Source organism: Phragmites australis, chromosome 1, assembly GCF_958298935.1.
Source record: "Phragmites australis chromosome 1, lpPhrAust1.1, whole genome shotgun sequence".
Lineage (NCBI taxonomy): Eukaryota > Viridiplantae > Streptophyta > Magnoliopsida > Poales > Poaceae > Phragmites > Phragmites australis.
Window position 1 is genome coordinate 55,269,990 of NC_084921.1, and position 17,083 is coordinate 55,287,072.

Below are 17,083 nucleotides of genomic sequence, written 5' to 3' on the forward strand. Positions count from 1 at the left end.
AATTTTGTTGAGAGATGGTGATTAGTGTTAACTATTCTCGATGGGGGTTTGATCTAGCTAGCTTAGCTTATCTTAATTAGGTCATCTAAAAAGATATGACTTCCCTATTTATACAGGGATAAGACGGTGGATGTCAGTGTCACATACGTACGACTGCTTCACATATGTAGTAATTATTTTAGCTAAACAATACTGAATCCCGTGGTCGAGACATGTTACTACAAAAGCAGTAAAAATTGGTAATTTGTTACAGTGAAGGTTTTACATTATTCTTGCTTCAAATGCATAGTGAAGAAAAACTCTGATGTTAACTTAAATTATTTAAATATGGGGCTTTAAATCATGCAAGCTAGCTAGGTTTAACCGTACCTGAACTCAGCTGTGACGGATATAGTACCTACTCTCTCGGGACATCGCTTTGGATCTTTAAATTAAAATGTACAATTGGCCACTAGTTTGTTAGTTATATATATATATATATATATATATATATATATATATATACACACTAAGCATGTTTGGTACTCCCGGAGTATGTATTTTCATATACCTATCTTCTAACGTATAGAGTATCTCATGTGATAAATAGTATGTATATGTAGTATATGAGTATATAAGATTATCCAAGTAGTATGTATATTTTTTTAAGTGATTTGCACATATTTTTTTAGTATATTATATTTTATGTATAAATATAAAGGTATTATCAAAATCTATTAAAATTGATGGACTTCTTTTCAAAAAAATTCATGTAGTTCACATCAAAGTATCTTAAAATGAGTATATAATTATACTCATAGTGATAAAGGAGCATATCTAGTTCATTTATGTGGTATATCATAGTATGAAGTATGTACTCTCGAGAATATAGACTAGTTTTCCTATATATATATATGTGTAATATTATAGAAGTACTTTTCAAGATAAATATAAACATGTGAGCTTCATATTTCCGATCTAAATTTTAAAAATATATTTGTAATCAAAGTTCAAAAGTTTAGCCGCACAACACATATACATATATATATATATATATATATATATATATATATATATATATATATATATATACATATACATACATACATACAATTGTGACCAGTGGGAATAATACACCCCAGTTTTATGTGTACGCTTTTGTTTTTAAAAGTTACTCTTTAGATCATTTCGAAGTTGTTTTTGTGTATAAATGTATTTGCTCGTGTACTACGATTGTATATTTGTATTGGTTTGTTTGGCAGGGTTCAATTTTCAATTTTATGTCAAAATTTGAGTTTATAGGTTAAGATAAAGTAGTTTAAATCTTTATTTCTATATTAAAATAAAAATAAAATACCTTATCAAATATCCTTGGTACATCCATAGGGTCAGTTTCATAAATTTCTGAAGTATTAGACCTAGAGTTTTGCCAAACAAACAATATATCAGTAATCTTTTCCTTTTGCTCGGTGTACTACCTCTGTACTGCAGAAGTGCATTTGCTCATTGTACTACGATTGTACTATGCATTAGCTCGTTGTACTACGAGTGCTCATCATATTTATGTGGATAATCAGTACGTGCTACTTGTTTTGTAACAAGTGTGTGTTACCTATTCTTGTAGTAGATCAAAAACTGAAATCAGGCACATATATAAAATCAAATAAGAAAGGTACAGCCATCTCCAGAAGTCTCTTCTCCATATATGTAGAAATGAGATTGGTGATCAGAGGAAGATGAACAGTCATCTCAATAATTTTTTTATAAAATTGATAATTTTTTTCTATTTGTATCACCCAACGTACCTCAAAATTCAAACGGAAGAAAAAAATAGAGAAAGTTTTAACAAGAAAAAATTAAGGTAACACAAAATCATGGATGATATATGAACAATATGTTCCATTTAAGATTAATTCATGTGTCTTAGCACTCGAAAGATCATAACTTGTAAAGAAATAAGAAAAGATAAATATCGAGCAACGAAACTCTCCAAGTTGACTGTTTAGAGGGAAGAGAATTCAAGACTCCATCACATAAGCGTGTGTGTACGAATTTTATACCTCTAACAACAAGAAGAATGACCTCACAAGGTGCTGAAATTTCAGCCTAAAAAACTAAAACGAAAATCAAAACCAAAAAACGAAAAACTTACAAACTTGCAAGGGAATTAATAGAGAAACTAGAAGGAAGGGAATTCAAACATATGCAAAAACCTTCATTACTCAAAGAGGTCAACCCTATTTTAGACAGATTAAAAGATTTATCTCTCAAAACTCTCACCTATTACATAGGCTAAGCACTCATATTTCTCTCATCTAAAATCTTAGCTCTAAGTTCTCAAATGGGTGGTACAAGGAGGCTCAAGTGGCTGGTTCAAACTCTCTCATAGCTCTATCCCTCTATTTATAAACCTAGGAAACTTGACCTTTAAGTTTTCTAGCTTTTTTCCAAAATACCCTTATCTTGTAGTACATTTCTACCTACCATCGAGAATATTTCGGTCCATTTTCTTCTCCATTCATCGGACGGCCGCGGCACCTTCATGACTTAGCTTTGCCTCGACGCAAGCTTCGCGATGATGCCATGTACTCCTCCAGTCCTCCCACGGTTTTGATACCAAACGCGAAACCACCTGCACGCTTCTCAAAGCGTGACTCGCCGTCTTGCTTACACCTTAAGCAAGCGTTTCAATATCGACGCGTGTACTCCGTCATACGATCCTGACCGCCGACAAGTCTCTCCTGCTCCCGATCCATCGGGCCATCTTGTCACTTGCACTGGTATCCCCTTCGTTTAACTTTATCAACACGTCATCTCCATCCGTCTTCCATGGTTTGCTTGACCTCCACGTGTTCAGCTAGAATCAGCCTTAACTCCGCCCGGTCTCCTTAATCGTCCGACACCAAACACTCCGCTTAGCCCCGATCATCCCATCGTCAACCGCCAAGTTACATCATCCATCACATACACACCTTGAGACAAGCAAACACATATCTCTAACTCTAATTCCAGTTAATTCATAATCAATATGCTCAAATAAAATTCTAAATCAATTCAAATCACATCAAAGCTTATGCAAAACCGAAAATCATCAAACCAAATAAATACTAATATCAATCACTCATCACAAATAAAACAAGACATATTTCAACTTAATTTCTTAATCTACTGAATCCTTAGTTGTGGCTTCCGAATCCTAGCTTGACATCTCTTCTCCATCTCCGGGGAGTAGACAGCGGTGATGATGCTCTAGAAGAGTGGTTCTAAACCAGATTGTAATTTTCGTCTTTTCCGGTGACTTCTGTAAAGCAGAGGTGTTGTACTGTGCTCCTTTAATATAATCACGCTTTCAACCCCTTCAGCAAAAAAAAAAGACAGGTCTACAGCCAAAATAAAATACTCTCTCTATTCTAAAATAGATTATGTTTATGATTACACACAGTCAAACTCTAATTTTTTATCATTAATATACACAAAATATTAAGATTTATAGCATAAAAATGATATCAATACATTTGTAATGGAAAATACTTTCAAACGATTATGTTTTCAATAACTTTGGATAACAAAAAAAAATAGTTAAAGACATGTATTGGAGACCGAATCGATGTCCTAAATCGTGACTCGCATTTGATTTGTTGCCACGCATTTGGTGCATCATACTTTCTTTAGTGTTTGGCCCACTTGTTATAGACACAATTTTAAGATAAATCTTACCACACTTGTCACGGACAGCCAAAAACCATGGCACACCACAATTTTGGTAAAGCGTAAGTTGCAATCTATATATAAGGGCGTTATACTATGGTTTAGCCCCAGTTTGTATTTATGGAGAAATATAATTCTCTTATACTCTAGTAAGAATATGTGAGGCTAAAATTATTAATGTATCTCCACGTATGGCCTATATCCTACGAGAGGAATCTGAATTTTGCTACTTCATTAAGTAAAACTTCAAGAATTGTCACTTGATCACAAATCCTGATATGAGAACCGATTAAGAGGCAAATCCTTTTATTTCCTAAGTACGTATCACTACTATAGAAAAGATCATCCCTATCCTCATTTCACTGTCGGTTTGGTAATAATAGATAGTGATAATATATCTTTACCGATTTGTAATCTCAAGGCACACATAAAAAACCGAGCTAGCAAGAACCGATAGTGATAGTAATTATCACTATCGGTTTATAACACGAATCGGCAGTGATATTCAAATTATCACACTACAAATAGATCTTATATACTGGCTCATTGTTGTTGGTTCCTTACGAGCCGGCAATAATGATATATCATTGCCGACTCGTATTAAGAATCGACACTAAAAGTTTATTTGAAAAGAATCGATGGTGATAGTCAAAATATCATTATCGGTTCTAGTCATAAACCAGCAGTGATACTAACACTGCTGGTTTTTAATACCAACCGACAGTGAAACTTTGATCGGACCCAATTTTTTCATGCAATCTAACTTTGGCTCATAACCTCACGTCCGACTGACTCTCTCTATCTTATATCTCATGTCCAGCTCGAGTCTAAGTACGTGTCCAACCTTATCTCTTCGACTCTTCCCCCACTGGCCTCCTCCCCACCACCGGCCTCCTTCCCATGCCCCTCTCTCACTAGCCTCCTCCCAACGCCGTCCCCCATCGCCGACCTCCTCCCCTCACTCCACCCCACCACCGACCTCCTCCCCATGCCCCTCCGCCCCTCGTGAGATCCACAGCGGGACTTGATGGGGATCTGGCCACGGATCTCGCCAGGGGTAGAGATCTACAGCTAGCGACAGTAGCGGAGATCCACGATGATCCGACCGGCCTCCACAGTGGTTCTTCCTCAAGCTACATCGAGCGGCGGCAGCGGAGAGCAGGCGCACATGGCAACGACGAAGATCTACCGATGGCGACCTCCAAGGGAGCGCGTGTGACGAAGAGGGAGGAGGCAAAGAGTGTGCGTGTGCAGGGTCAACGGTGTGATGAGGAGATCGGCAAGGGCGGCCGTGTCGGTGTGTTCTGTGACAGCAGCCTTCGTGCCGCCGCATCTGGATGTGTGTGCTGATTGGGACGATGACGGGCGGTGGTGGATTGGGATGACGACTGTCGATGGCAGATTGGGACGGTGACAAGGGAGGCTCCAGCTCGATTCGAGCTGGCTCATGGTTTTTTTATTTTTTAGAAGAGGCTTCACTACCAGTTGAGGATCCGACAGTAATAGCTTGAGCTCTACCACTTTCGGTTTCCTACTATTGGTTTCAAAATCGGCAATAAAGGGGGTTTTAGATTCAAAACTGGCAGTGAAGGCACTTTCTATAGTAATGTCACTACCAGTTTAGAAAAAAAAATACATTCAATAATCGGCAGTGATAATGTTTATCACTACCATTTCATATTCCAAACCGATAGAGCAATAATTGACGAAGACGAACCAGTGGTGTTAATTATTATCACTGTCGGCTCATATTACAAACTAATAATGATGATTCTTCTATAAATAGGGCATGTCTCCTTCAGTCGCCCTGTATCTCACTTCGCTTCCAATCTCCCCATCTCCTAATCTCTCTGTCTCCAAAGCGAATGTTGTGTGAGCATTAAAGATTGTGACAATAGGTAGATCTAAATGAATAGCAAATGTGTTAAAGATGATTGTGTTTTTGCTATTCGTTTAGACTTACTATTGTCACTGCGAATATAGATTTAGATATTGCCATTCGTTCAAGCTAGATTGTGGCAATATAAAATACTCTACCTTGAATATTTTAGTATAAACTTGATCCCTAAGCTAAAGAATTCACAATATAGTATTTTTGCACATGTGGATGGATTATCACTGCCAGTTCTAGTCTTAAACCGGTAGTGATAATCCAAAATTACTCTACCTCAAACATTTTAACATGGGTCTCTGATATTATGCTGAAGAGTTCGTGATAGAGTATTTACATATGTTCTAGTCTTATCATTGCCGGTTCAAGACTAGAACTGGCAGTGATCGTTGAATTATCATTGTCAGCTTATGAACCGGCAATGATAATTGATAATTATCACTGTTGCTAATTTATTATCGGTTCAAAAACTGACAGTGATGAATTTTTTTATATTGTATGTGGACATGTATGGGTAAGTATGCACAAACAAGAATCCACAACATTTTGATTTGCTCCCATTATTTCATTAATTGAGTGAGGACTGAGAACATATCCAGTGCTTACTATACTTTGAGGTCGATGCTACAATGTGCCACAACACAAAAGATGGTGCACATGATCGTTAAAGTGTTGGAAAACTTTTTAGGGTCCATTTGGAATGGTCGTTTAGGACCCTAAATCCCTAGGATTTAGTACAAAACTGAATTAAATCCTAAAAAATCTACACCAATCATTAATTCTCTTTCAATCAGACCATTAAAATATTGCGTGGTATAATCATACGTAGAAAAACATCAACTCAATGCGATTTTACCTATCATTGTGTAGGTTCAGTTTATTTTCGATTGTCTTTTTCAGCTAAAGCAATCTAGCAATTCAAAACAAAAACAAATTCGTCTCATCACAAATTGACACTATGTCGTCATCAACCCATATCATTGGGTTAGGTTCAGGTCAGGACTAGCTACTAGTGCTTAACAAATTGGCACTGGCTATGTCAGTAGTACGGAGAAGCCAAAATAATGCAGAAGGATTCCCAGCAGGGGGTCTATCCATCATCCATGAGCCTATGGCTTTATTTTAATCACGGTGCTCTCATTTTAAAATGATTCTCCGCGATTTGTCTAATGGACACTGGCGCATCGGCGCACGGAATTGTGGCGACATGGAGGTGACACTCGCGGTGAACGTGAACGAACGGGAAAGGCGCGTGTCTGCTTGCAGCTAGGAAGCTACTAGTATTTCTTGTGCGACTGTGCAAGACGCGTCTCGACTCGACACCTGTTAGGAAGCGACAGTAATTTCTATCTAGTCCCGAGTGCTTGGAGTTACGACTCGACACCTGTCAGGAAGCGACAGTAATTTCTATCTAGTCCCGAGTGCTTGGAGTTAGAAATTACCGATAAAAATAAATAGAAATTGCAAATATCACCACGGAAGTCAGTCCCAGTTGAAAATAACCACATGCAGGTTAAATAGTTACATTCTAGCCCACACTTCTATGAGAGCAACTCTAACTTATTTTTTATTTCTTGTTCCCTATTTTCTTGAATAGAGAATTTCTTCTCCAGATTTTTTTCTTAATTTCTAGTGTTCTTCAACCAATTTCCTAAATTTGTCTCCTTATAATCCACTCATCTCTATTTTATTTAACTAACAAATAACCGTTTTATATTTAAACAGTGTTATTTTTTACGACTATATTTTCAACGGCTATATTTCTAACGACTATATTTCAACAGCTATATTTTTCACCTCTATACCTGCATGCTCATTCACCTGGTTCCTACACCAAATCATTAGCCTTATTGTTCATTCTCTATATAAAATGAGTCGTCACTCTCTCTTAGATTGCATATAGCTATCCATCTATTCAACAAGCTACCTGCATTATTAACCAAAGTAGCACTCATTAACACTCAGCAAATGTACAAGCAACAGCATAAGCATAAATTCTAAGTACAAAATCAAAAAACATCATGGTTTGTTTAAAACTAAGTACATGCTCATTGTTCTGAGCCAAGAACAAAACAAAAATAAGCTTCATCCTAGGTGACTGAAATTTCACAGCATAGATAACAATGTTCAATTCTAGATATGCATAATTATAGTCTGTTCGACTCCCTCGCCCAGCAAAAATAGTTGGTATGTTCGACTCACCATCTGCTACATGAACGTTCAGACCGGTCCGTAAAATCACGTCGATTGGAACGGAAAGTTAGCTAGCTATATGTTGTGTACATAAGTTTATGTTTTTCATTTAACTTTCGATTTTTTCAGTATAAGAGTAGCCTAAAAATTATAAACATTTTTATGAGCAAATTAGAGTTTACTAGCAACTCATTTTAATTGGTTTGATCCAAAAATTCTGAGCTAATATTTAATTAAAATTCTTCAAAAAATCATACTTTATAACTTCTAGCCATCAGGTTTATGTGTGTGCTTTCGGACCGAGCTGGACGAAGGAAGCTAGCTGGTGCGTACGTTCGGACCAAGTCGGACGAAGAAAGCTAGCGGTCGGGTGAGCGTGGGCGGTCGAGCGCGGGGAGGACTGCGGTCCGAGCACAGGGGCGATGACGGGCGAGCGCGGGGCCAAGTGTGGCGCGAGCGCAGTGGCCGACGAACTCCCCTTCCGATATGACTCTTCTCCTCAGATCCAGCAAGTCTGGGTGGATCCGACGAGCCTGCTACCTCAAATCGACTACCACAAATTAGGAATAAGAAAGAGAATGAGATGGAAACGAACCTACCAGACGGTAGCGCGAAAGAGGATTCTATTGTGACATTTGCTCGATAGCGAGGATGCGTCCTTCACCAGATTGGCGACCGGAGCTAGGAGATGAGACCTAAAATAGCAATCTCGGTAGCGAACCAGTTAGAAACTATTTTTAATGCATGTTCCTTTGCGTGGAACAAGATGGAACCAAATCTATTCCCTCTGTTTACAAAAAATTATCAACTTTAACTTTACTAATGAAATTAACTATAGCAAATATGGCATTTTTTAAAAAGTATTGTTAATAAAATTTTAAATAATATAAGTCAAATTTGTAAGTTACGATAGAATATCATAGTGTACTTACGAATTAGAAGTAGGGTAGACATGAAAACATCACGTCAGGTTCATCAAAATTTTGGCATCCCTTTGTGGGGGCAACGCGAGGAGCGTCTACCCACCACCCTTGCCACCAAACCCTAGCTAGTCACCACCATTGGCCGACGATAGTGGTGGTGTCCAATAGCGAAGACAAGTAGCTTCCGTCCACGGCCTTCTCATCTCTCTTCCTCTTCTCTTCTTCCTCGATACCCCTTCCTTAGTGGTGATCTTGCTATGCGTGGCTGTGGCCTGGTTTGACATGGCGGCGTGGTACCGGATCAACGTTACGATGGCCTGGTTTGGCGCGGTAGTGGCCAGATTGATGAGGTGGCAGCTTGGCCCATGCAGTGGTTGTCAGATTCGGTGAGGCGGTGGCCTGATCCTCGCAGAGGTGGTCTCTTCTGCATCCGGTGGGGTGTGGATCCGCGCTATGGTAGTCGGATGGCGCTGCGGCGACTCTAGTTGGCGTAGTGGCTAGGATTTGCATGGTTGTTGTCTGGTGTGCACTCGTGACCAATGGTGGTTCGGCGTCTCGTGGGCCAGCTGCCGATGCGGCTACTCCTAGTGCTTCATGCCACCCACATCTCTGGCGAGGTCTGTTTGGGATCTCGTGCAAATGCACGACGCATCCCATTAGCACCTCTATGGGAGCCTCTGCACGCAGCCACCACATTACGGGTTTATAAGTGGTGTGCAGAGGGGGCAGGGCAGGGGCTTTAGGAGAAAGCCTTGCTCGGTTTTTTGCCGACGATGGCAACAATAGCGCTCTTGGGGGTCATTCCCCTCTTTGGAGACGCTGTTAAGGTTCCCTTGCTTCCCACACCCATGGTGGGTTCTACAAGTGAATACCTAGATCTCATGTCGGATCGAGTGATGACTGCATCTCGATGTGTGTCATCCTTGGAGGCGTTGCTTTGGAGTTCTTGGCTCTATTGTTGGACCTCACTTCTCAACTAAAGCTCAGGGGTTCATCGGGCGTGTCATCAATTGGTCATGGTAGGTGGTCGCTGTCATTGTTCAATGATGATAGCTGGTTATGTACAGCTTTATGGCTAGTATCTGATCAGTCCAACTATCTACAACTTTAGGGTTAGTATCTGACTGATCGTCAGAGGATATGGTAGGCTATGGATGCTTAAGTAATGCTTTAGGTGTCCCTTCTGTTCATTTCCTATTTGCGGGAGAACTTTAGTTGTTATACACCATATTATGGTTGGTTGGTTAGGTGACTTAGGAGCGAATAAAAAGAAAGAAATCTTAATTCGGGTGGCTACCTTTTTGGGTAATTTAGCTATATCGTAATGATATTGTTTTTTTATAAGAAAGGAATAAGCTCTTTTATGCAGGTACTTTTTAGAGAACTTATTGTTTGAGATTCTGGAGATTGATGCAGCAGTAAAGCGATAGAGAAAACATAAGCACAATGTGCTAAGCATTTAAGGTGGTAGTTATAGAGCTCTTCGTTAAGAATAAGTGACGATTTAGTATTAGACTATGTGATTGATAATATTTGTATGATCTTTTATGCTTGCATTTACTTCAATATTAAATTATAAGATGAGATGATATAATAATAAACTAGACTGATGCATATATATACAAAGACCGGGACTGTCGGAGGATGAACTCCTGTCGCAGGGATCCCGAGAGACCCCTTTTTAAAGATTCGGCCGGGGGATGATCCTGAACGAGCTTGTCTAGAAAATAAATGGGAACGGAAATAAATGCGGTGGCTAGTGGTGGGAGATGATCGACCTAGTGCAAGAAAGACGGGTGCACCGGGGTTTAGACAGGTTCGGGCCGCACGGGGGCGTAACACCCTACTCCTGTGTGAGTGTTATATCTCTCCTTGAAGGGAATTCTTCAAGGATATATCTGGTTACAGGGGCGAGCTGTCTACAGAGAGCTTGAGGCTCTCGTGTTCTAGCTTGGCTTGAGCTTGTTTGTGATGTTATTCGCCTTTTGATCTGGGCTTCAGGTGCTTCTTGAGGGTTGTCGGGGCTTTCTTGCCTTGTCCACCTTGTTTTTTTTGGTCTGTCTTTATGTGTTCTCCATCCTTTCCTTTTATAGGCGCGCCGACCTCGACTTATCCAGAATGGGAAAGAGGGGGCGCGAATGCCAAGGCGCCACGGAGAAAGGCGTCATCATTCCGTTTTGACGAAGTGACAGGGGCGGTGGAAAAATGCGGCGTGCATCCGACCACCCGCTACTGTGGATGTCCTCCGGCGCCATTAAGAGGGCCCACCGGGCAGCCACAGAGGTGCCCGGTGCGCCCACCCTGTCTTGTTCTTCTGCCAGGGCAGGGTGGCAGGCGGAGCGCTTCAATTTTGGCAACGTTATCCCGAGGCACCCGGGTGAAACCGGACGGGACCTGTGCATTTAATGGACCCACGCCCCCCTGCCAGAGCATGGCAGGATCTGACACTAGGGCGTGGGCAGCTGAGAATGTCAGGATATCAGGATGTCAGGCCGCGCGTGCCTATTAAATGCGGTATTGGGCCTTTGACTGGTTGACACCTCGACGATGGGACCCCTTTGGTCGTCGGACGATCGTGCGCGAACCTTCGGGGAACCGAGTCCTCGGGGGCTGCCACGTGCAGCCCCGAGCACTCTCTCCCAGCACTTGGGGGAGACCTTCGGGGAACCGAGTCCTCGGGGACTGCCACGTGCAGCCCCGAGCACTCTCTCCCGAGTACTTGGGGGAGACCTTCGGGGAACCGAGTCCTCGGGGGCTGCCACGTGCAGCCCCGAGCACTCTCTTCCGAGCACTTGGGGGAGACCTTCGGGGAACTGAGTCCTTGGAGGCTGCCACGTGCAGCCCCGAGCACTCTCTCCTGAGCACTTGGCTGTTTGGATCATCGGGGGACTACAGTACTCGGGGGTAGGCGAGAACCCTTCCGAGCACTTCCTTCCCGGTACTTGGACTCTGCGGATCATCGGGGAACTGGGGTGCTCGGGAACCAGAGGCGGCGGCCCCGAGCACCTTCTCCCGGGACTTAGCTTCTTCTTATCTCGCAGGGTGGACCTCGCGGGATGGTGACGCGTGGCGGATGGCCGGCCCGGTCTCGGGACTCAGGGACCTCTGGTTCCTGATACACCAACAGGGACTTTTCCCCTGTTATCTAAAAAAACTAATTTTCACTTCTCCTCCACCGCCTCCAAGATCTACTGTGGCGTGGGTTTGATCCTGTCCTCCGTCGGGCGGCTGGTCTTCGGCTGCGTCTCCTCCTTAGCCCCCCTCGTTGCAGACGACCTTACGAGACCGCCACCCGGTTGCCCACGGTGACATGCGGCGCCATGTGCTCAGTGAGTACAGTGTCGTCCCTGCAGAAACGGAGCATGCAGGATGCTAGCCTAGAGATGGAGAAAACTCAAGTTGTAGGCCCAGGGGCGGGCACACGTTAGGGCATGGGTGTACAGATGTACACCCAAATATTTTTTGTAAAAAATTTAGTATATATACTAGTATATCTGTATGTATCAATCTCAAGTACTGTGCTGCTAGAAACAAGCTAACAAGTCACCCACCGACGAGATGTGGTACAGCTGCCCGCATGAAAACATCCCACCCGGGCACCCTTGCACCCTACCGGCCCAAGGCCCATACCGGCTGCCATTCCCCATGACCAGACATGAACACGGCGGCTCCACATCTCCCACTCCCACTCTCCCAGTCCTAGCGACTACCAAACCTAGAAGCAGCTCGACATCGATATGCAGGGTGGGACCATCAGGCACGGCGGCGGCCGCGGCTGCGGCATGGGTGTCGGCTGCGTGCATGGCCACGAGCGGAGGCCAACCGCGGAACCAGCCATCACGGCGCACCCGACGGCGAAGCTGAAGCGGGAGATGAACGATGCAAGGAAGGGGCAGTGCTGCGGTGGCCGAGGAGGAGGCACAAGGCTGACACAGTGGAGATGATGACCGGCTCGCACGGGTGCCTCGGCCTCCATGGAGACTGACTCTGTGGTTTTTCTCTTGTTGGCTTTTGCCGCAAACTCTCCTCGCCCGCCTGCGCCGCGAGCTCGCGAGGTTGTTATGGGTGGAGGTGGTGGGCTTTATGCGTGCGAGTGGCAGCCGCTGAATCGGCATCCTCACTATTCTCGAGTCATACTCATTGAATCCAATCCCAACACCTGTATCTGATTCAGGCGTTTCAAGTAATTACCTCTCGCTACAACATCTTTCTGTGTGACTTGCTGAGCCTGCCATGAGGATGCACCTGATGGCTGTTTTGGTGGATGGATGCCGGGGATGGAGAGGAGGCACTATGGCTGGTGTGATCCATGGGCATGCCTAGCATAGGGATCCGATGTTTCAGGAGTTTATGGGCCGATCCATGGGCATGCCCAGCTATGTTCACGGCTTCAGTGATGAAGATGTATCTGAAGGTTTTCAATTTCTTGTGGAAGCTCAAGGGTGTTCATCACTCTCTGACTGGAGTGTAGAAGATAATGAAGCCCAATTGCATTGTTTCTTTGCCATTTTACAAGGAAGGAACAAGCATCCGAGCTCAGTTTGTTTCAGTTATCCACAAATGCCAAGTTTTGTTCAATGAAATGAATCACTTTGTGACCAATTTCCAGTACTACATTATGTTTGAGGTCCTGGAGGTTTCATGGGCCCGTTTCTCTGATGAAATGGATGCGGCAAAGGATTTAGATGACCTTCTCATGGCACACGACAAGTATCTCACCTTCATTCTTGGAAAAGTCCCTCCTTGGTGAATGGTCTCAAGGGATTCTGAGAAGTCTTTTTGCATTGTTTGATATCATCTTACAGTTCTGGAGCCATGCTAATAGGTAGTTCGAACGGATATTTGAGTTGCAGCTAAGGTTAAATTACTGCAAAATTATATAATGCCATCTTTACTACATGATCTTATCTGGTATCTATTGTTTGATTTACTCTAACCTTTCATTTATACTGTAGTGGCAGCGGCGGTGCGGGCACGAGCGAGACGGGGCACGATGGCCGCTACGATGCTGATACGAGCATAATAGATATGTACACTAAATTGAAAATCCTGAATCCGCTACTATGGCCACGAGAAAGACTACTGCCTCAGCCCTTTCAGTTCTGTTCTTTCTCCGAGCAGCTCAATGCTTGTGCCATGTTCATCTCTCTCTCTCCACTGCCCTTTGACCCCGCAGCTACCAGTTGCCACACTAGGCCTGGCAACGGGGCGGGTCGGGGCCGGGTGCAGCCAGAACGCACCCGACCCGAAACCCGAATAAAAAAACCCAACCCGAACCCGAGTCACATGTCGGGTGCAAAAATGAACCCGACCCCGAACCCCGCGGGGACCCGAAACCCGACGAGGACCCGAAACCCGACGAGGACGTGACGCGGGCCGGGCGTGCGCGGTGCGGGCCTGCAAGGCTGCAACGTAAATGGGCTATCGGCTGCCTCCACGGACGTGACGCGGTGACGGGCCACATACTACTTCGGGCCCCCGTGGAAGCCCCGCAGGTGATAATTTATCCCCGAACCCGACCCGACCCGCGACCCCCGCGGGTCTAATTTCGCCCCCGCCCCCGCCCCCGCCGGGTCTAAAACCCACGGGGCCCCGACCCGGCCCGACCCGTTGCCAGGCCTATGCCACACCAACGGGTGGGCGCCTGGGAGGCGACTGCGCGTTGAGGCGAAGTGGATGTGCGCGGCAGGGGCGCGCAGAGAGATACTAGAATCCAACGGGGAGAAGATACATGCATTCTATGTGCAGACCATAACCGCGCGTGGAAGCTGCCTGACTCTTCTTCTGGACAAAGCAGGGTTCGTATGGCCAAGAGGCCACACTTAGTCCTATCATCACCTCGATTTACAGGTTTTCTGTTTTTCAGATCTAGACTTTTCGTATTACTCAAATCGTTCTTCCAAACAATTGCTTAATGTTTGGTAGCTAGTTTAATTGAATAAGTCAAAAGCTTAAAAAACACGTTTTGGTTGGAGCTAATATTTGTTATTCTGCTATTTAGTTAAGTTAAAATGATGTAGTTTTTGAGAAGGTAAAAAATTATTTTTCTATATAGGTTTTTTTGCACATACTAGATAAAATTTAGGTCTTTACTGTGAAAGACGGAAGATGGAACTCTTATAAAAGATACATGTCGAACGTTGAAAACAATAGTGACAGAGATATATGCCAGATATGATTTGCATTTTAGTAATAGACTGTGATTGATATCTTTTGGCCAATGTCGATGTCACTTATGTTTTTTTTAATAATTTATCCAGAATATTAGATGTTATGTCAAACTTTATAACAATGAACGGCTATGTGTATAACTTTATGCAGAGGTTAGAATAAGTTTTATTCCTTCTTTAAAAAACAATTGCTCAAAAAATATTTGTTGAAGTTATAGATCAATGCTGCAGTCAATCAGCAACGCATCTCCAGCTAGCCTCCAGGCTGCAAGGGCTGGAGAAAAGCGAAAGCGGAACCCATTTTGGGGGAGAAATCGCACCAATGCTATGATTTGCGCAGCGACCACAACCGAAGACACCTTTAACGGTGTGATTAGTTGTCCTCACAGGCGGATGTTGGCTCGGCGAATACGTATAATCTTAGAAAAATACGTGTTTGGTTGTCTGCATGCACTGTTACAGCTTGCTTAGCGGATGTAAATGTATACTCGCATACCGGCTCGAAACGAAGGATACAGACTCATGCATACACTCACGTAGGCAGATCTACTTATTCATATCACAAAATTATTTTTATATGATTAACCAATTACAATTTTAACTTTCGCATCCCTTCATATAATCTTACATTTGACCAATAAAAAAATTCAACTAAACCTATCTAAACATATACCATCAACAAAACAGTCTTTTTTTCTAATAAATACAACCTCGTACGACCTAGTTCCTTCAGACTACATATATGATCCATTCGGATTAAACCCATACGAAAAAAACAATCACACCTAACACCGAACTGCATTTAACCACACCAATTCTGGAGTCGCTTGCCAACAGTTACTTTGCTCAGCCAATGTCCACCCGTCGGCCCTGGGCTCGGCAATCTGCCGCGGCATGTCTCACCTGATTTGACGTGAGACCCAGGCCCAACTCATCGGATTTGACGTCTCGGATGCCTCGATCGCGGCGTGTAGTGGTGCACCGAGAGTCGTGACTCGTGAGCAGGGAACCGGACGGTGGAGATCACCGAGAGTCGTGACTGCGTCGCGTCGTCTCCTCCCCTCTACAATTAAGGGGAATCCCAGCTTGCTATTGCTATAGCCCTGTCATATTTTAAGTTCACTGGCTACTAGTAGAGCCAAGAGTCGAATATATTTTACTATTCATACTACTTAGCTAAAAGTGAACACTACAAGCTCGTGCTGCGTTTGATTCGATGGCCGACGCCGGGGCGTACCGAGCTGAGCTGATGGAGCCAACGCTGGCGCCGCCGGTGACCGCGAGGAAGCCGCGGGGGCGGCCTCCGGGATCCAAGAACAAGCCCAAGCCGCCGGTTGTGGTGACGCGGGAGAGCGAGGCTGCGATGCGCCCGGTCGTGCTGGAGCTCGCCGCGGGCTGCGACGTGGTCACCGCGGTGGCAGCATTCGCGCGCCGCCGCCGCGTCGTCGTGTCCGTGCTCTGCGGCCGCGGCGCAGTCGCCGCCGTCACGCTGCGGGTGTCGACCTCGCCAGCGATCGCGTCCACGGCGACGCTGCACGGGCGGTTCGAGGTGCTGTCCCTGTCCGGGACCGTGGTGCCGTCCGCGGCCGCCGAGGGGGCCGTGCCGCCGCCGTTCTCGGTGTCGCTGGCCGGGGCGGGTGGCCAGGTGATCGGCGGGACGCTCGCCGGGGAGATGACGGCGGCGGACGGGATGGTTGTAGTGGCCGCCACGTTCGGGAGCGCCGAGGTGCACCGGCTGCCCGCGGAGGACGAGGAGGGCGACGGACGCGGTGGACGTGAGGAGGGGAGGCATCCGCGTCCACAGCAGCGGCAGCAAGTGCCGGCGACGTGGGACTGGGTGGCTTCGGCGGGGCCGCGGGGCTAGTCGGTGGTGGGAGCGGCGGACATTTGGGCCCAGCCGTCATTCATTCGCGGCCCGGTCCATCCTTCGGCCCATTTCTAGCGATGCATGCATGGCATCAATTGGCATGGGCGTTTTAACGTTCTTTACCCGGTGGAATCGTATAGATGCTTCTGTTTTATGTGGCTGCTGTACTTGGTTGTTAATGTATTCTGATAACTCTCGGTTTCAACCAGCTGCACGAACAACGGCTATATATTGTCCACGCTTGCGCTTGCAGCATATACATTTTGTTCATCGGCTGGACAGACAGGACGATTTATTCAATTGAACATACATACGTACTACTCTACTTGGACCGACCGATCGACACTTGTTT

The 17,083-nt window shown here is 44.8% G+C and overlaps 1 pseudogene; it reads left to right on the top strand.

Moving 5' to 3' along the window:
- Positions 1–16,080: 16,080 nt before the first annotated feature.
- Positions 16,081–16,844, top strand: LOC133886395 (AT-hook motif nuclear-localized protein 17-like; annotated as a pseudogene).
- The last annotated feature ends 239 nt before the right edge of the window (positions 16,845–17,083 follow it).